General features: G+C 39.9%; 1 pseudogene; it reads left to right on the top strand.

Annotated features, from left to right (window-relative positions):
* The first annotated feature begins 3,134 nt into the window (after nucleotides 1–3,134).
* Nucleotides 3,135–3,254, top strand: LOC113470213 (annotated as a pseudogene).
* Nucleotides 3,255–4,700: the final 1,446 nt, after the last annotated feature.

Below are 4,700 nucleotides of genomic sequence, written 5' to 3'. Positions count from 1 at the left end.
GCTCACTGCAGCATTGTAGGATTTTTTCCAATATCTCAATAATCCTAACATCCAATGTTTACCTACCATGCTGGCTATTTGGCAATTATGTTCGCGGATTCGCGTCCCGAATCGAGCCTAATAATAAACAACCTCAGGAGCCTAATAATAAACAACCTCAGGATGAAAGTAATGGAAATGTAAAATACATTGGATGATTTGGAATAGTACACGAGGAACAAAAATATCCAGATTGATGGAGTTCCACCGAGGAAAGATGAAGATTTGAAGGAATTGGTAAAAGATATTAGTAAATATATGTCATAGCTACTCATTTTCCTCACGAGGCTGAGTGGGCCCCGCAACATCCAGTCACGGAATCAATCATTTGCATGATACAAATCTCATGACCCCGCCGGGAATCGAACCCGGGTCTCCCGCGTGCAAGGCGAGCACAGTGATCACTACGCCATGGGATCTGACTGAACCAAATATATAAGACCTTGTATCAGGGAACCAATTCATACAAACCTTTTTCCAACCGGAACCAACTAATACGTTTTTTCCCAGTTGGGAACCAACTCGTACTCAGCCGAAGATTTGAAGGAATTGGTAAAAGATATTAGTAAATTAGTAAAAACTTGAAGTGACAATTAAAAATGAAGACATACCTAGGACATAGGTAGATGCAATTCACCGCATTCCGACAAGATCCAACAAAAATGTGGAACCCAAATGTTCAACACTCTAGCTAGGTACATTATTTCTCTCTCTCTCTCTAAAGAAAACCTATTTTTTAGGCTTAAGTTGTTAAATTGTAATAGACACTCAAGTGAAATGACTTCGTTAGGAATTCTGGAAAAAACAAGAAGGAAAGTTTTTTTTTAAATTGTGTTAAGCATAATTATATGCTTGTCACGAATGTTAATGTAGTTCCCTGCTTAATGCACTACGCTAAATTTTATGACTTGACTTGGACTCGAACCACCAACCTTCAGATTCGAAGTCCACCGCGCTAACCACTGAGGAAAAAACGAGTGTTCATACACTTTACAAACACCCTGTACATAATTGTTATTACTGCGAAAATTGTGCTCGACACAAAGAACAGAATAAAAATAATGTAAGAACAACGACTTTTCCTTTCCCTCTCTCTTCCTTTCTCTCTTTCTCTCTCTCTCTCTCTCTTCCTTTCTCTCCCTCTCTCTCTCTCTTCCTTTCTCTCTTTCTCTCTCTCTTCCTTTCTTTCTCTCTCTTCCTTTCTCTCTTTCTCTCCCCCTCTCTCTCTCTCTTCCTTTCTCTCTTTCTCCCTCGCTCATACACACACTCTCTCACTCGCTCCCATAAAAACTAACGATTGGAAATACGCGCCTATTAAACTCTCTCACTCACTCTTTCTCTCTCACACACACAACAGTTCAGTGTACTGGTGGTGAATATTTAAACAAGATAGGAGCCTTTGAAAACCCCCAGGGCCTTTTAGGGGGCCCAGAGGCCCATGAAGGCCACATGGGGGACAATATCCAATTCACTTCAATTCAATTTATTTATTACAATATTATGGAAAGTTCATTGTAAATTAGCGAACAATGAACGTTTTCGTGTACCTAATGGCTTTTTTAGAGGTTTGATAATTGGAACAATGGAGCTCTTATTTCCCCGAAAAAAAAACTCCGACCCTGCCGGAAATCGAACCCGGGACCTCCGGATTGCAAGTCTCGTGTGATACCCACTCGGCCACGGAGGTTATTTCGAAGAGAGAAGGACGGGATAGTTGAGTGCCAGCTGTTCGCATTGGATGCGAATCGAACCCGCGACTTATGGCTTACGAGGCACACGCGGTATCCTCCAAGTTAACAAGGCTCGCAAGTGGATATTTAGGGCACTATGAAAAATATTCTGGCAGTATAAACAGGGTATATTCTATTCTATTCCATCTATCCTATACTCCTTTTTTACCTCCATTTCTACGCCCTCTTTCATTCCGTTTATCTCTTCTTTCCCTTAATGTACCCTCTTTTGCTTCAATCCACCCCTTGTCTTCTTCCATACACCCATTCATCCCTTCGTTACCGTCCTCTACCTCGCTTTGATGTTCTCTGACCACCCGTCTTAGAATTTCAAAATGAGCGCCAAAATTTTCCATGGGAAAGCATACCAGTGCTGCTCTCTATCAATGAGCTTTGAAACTTGTGGCGAACTTTGAAAACTTTTACGAAACACTGACGTAACTGTGGAACAGTATCCTTTTTCCCAACACATAACTTTTTGCACTTGCCACAAGATTTCGCTAGTTGTACCAATGTCTCAATGTTGTTGTACCTATGTTTCTATGTAGATAGTTTTACTTATGTAAAAGGAAGTCATGTGTAACAAGGGTCCAAAGTTCAAAGTTCCTTGTAACCGGAAGTTAAAATTGAAAAGGCTTGTGACCTTTTCAACCTTTTAAATTACTAATTCAAATGTTATCTCGGGGTTTATGCCACCTCGACTTTTTTCACCGATGCCTCATTGAGTTAAGGTAGACACAGACAAACAAACGGACGGACAACAGACAAACAGACAGACAGACAGACAAACTGAAATCAAAATCGTCGAAATTAAACTTGTAAATCTTGGAACAACTTGGAACTTTTACTTCCCTCGGTCATTAATTATCATAATTGAACTGTAGACCCTATTTAAGATACGTACTTATTTAGGTTGGTCATCATTAAGGTAACAGTTACCTGTATAGATATACAGGGTGAACACGAAAAACGTTACCAAGAATGTTTTTTTTTTATTATTATTATTGGAAATGACCTCAGGAATCTACCCTAGGCTTTTGGTGGGGTTTTCCGTGTTCACCCTGTAGATAGATAGATAATACGTAGGTAGGTAGATAGGTATAGGGATACTATAAATAGAACGCAATACCTAGGTAGGTGTGTATAAAAGTCCAGAATGTTTTTTTTTTTTTTTTTTATTGGAAATGACCTCAGGAATCTACCCTAGGCTTTTGGTAAGGTTTTTCGTGTTCACCCTGTAGATAGATAGATAATACGTAGGTAGGTATACATAGGTATAGGGATACTATAAATAGAACGCAATACCTAGGTAGGTGTACATAAAAGTCCAAGTTTATAAACCCTCTCTTAGTGACCATCTCAGCAGCCAACGGCCTTGTCGCGTTGAAAACACCAGTTCCCATCCGAACACTGAAGTTAAACAACGTCGAGCGTGGCTGGCATCTGGACGGGTGACTGTCCGGGGACAGACGCGTGCTGCTGGCATGATCGGGGTGCACTCAGCCTCGTGAGGACAACTGAGGAGCTGGTTGAAATTCCAGCGAAACAGCCAGGGGATCCGCTTTAGAACCGAAAAGTGGGTGCCCCCTACAGCTGGTGCAAGAAGAAAAAAAAATACCCTTTATACACCGTTACCTACCTCAAACCAACCACCTATTTTTTTGTTTTGTTTTGTTTGTTTTTTGTTTTTTGAGGTTTGATAGACGGAACTGTAGCTGCTAAGGTCTTATCGTCCCGGGATCGAAAAGAGGACAGGAGAAAGCCAGCCGTTCCGAGAGCGAATACTACCCGTTCAGGATAAAATCCGCCCCGGGCGGGAATCCAACCCGCGGCCCAGCGCTTACAAAACTCGGTATGTATTCTAGTCAGCTAGTCACTCTAACCATTTGCCTTTTCTTTTGTTTGTTTCAGGTAACTACGGCATACTATGGATTATTTCATTTATACAGTTATCAGTAGGAATCTAGAAAACGATGATGGAATATCGCTATCAGCTAGTCACTCTAACCATTTGCCTTTTCTTTTGTTTGTTTCAGGTAACTACGGCATACTATGGATTATTTCATTTATACAGTTATATCAGTAGGAATCTAGAAAACGATGATGGAATATCGCTTACTTACAAGTAGGTATGTACCATTGTAAGTGAAATTTTCAATCTCACACATTACCTTACGTATTGAGGTAAGTAGGTACCTATAACATACATTATCAGCTTCCTCGTATTCATTGAGTAGATATCTACCTACATAGTACCATTAGTACCTACAAGTACTTACAATAATAGATCAGTTGCGCTTACCTACTTGGGTGATGTTTCAAACTCATAGAGCAGGAAAAATAAGGAAGAACGAAATTTTTCTTTTCCTTCTACGACTTCTAGATACCGAGATAAATCGATTTAAAAAATACCGGTAAATCGTGAGGTTTGACGTTACGGCACACACTCCCGTAGGTGATGACGTTATAATTCATGACTCCCGATTCGTTTGTGCGCAAGCGATTCTGCGCATTTTCACGTGAAATCTGACGTCACAACTATTTGAACTTTTTCATTAGAACAGCAATTATAAATTGAAGTTTCGACCTTTTAAAGTTACTTTTTCGGAGTTTTGAGTAATATCGCTTACTTACAAGTAGGTATGTACCATTGTAAGTGAAATTTTCAATCTCACACATTACCTTACGTATTGAGGTAAGTAGGTAGGTACCTACATATAACATACATTATCAGCTTCCTAGTATTCACTAAGTAGGTATCTACCTACAAAGTACCATTAGTACCTACAAGTACTTACAATAATAGATCAGTTGCGCTTACTTGGGTGATGTTTCAAAGTCATAGAGCAGGAAAAATGAGGATCAACGGAATTTTTCTTTTCCTTCTACGACTTCTAGATCCCGAGATAAATCGATTTAAAAAATACCGGT

Source organism: Diaphorina citri, unplaced genomic scaffold (genome assembly GCF_000475195.1).
Source record: "Diaphorina citri unplaced genomic scaffold, Diaci psyllid genome assembly version 1.1 scaffold1443, whole genome shotgun sequence".
Lineage (NCBI taxonomy): Eukaryota > Metazoa > Arthropoda > Insecta > Hemiptera > Psyllidae > Diaphorina > Diaphorina citri.
Note: the sequence above shows the minus strand (reverse complement) of the source record. Positions and strands in the feature narration are given on the sequence as shown.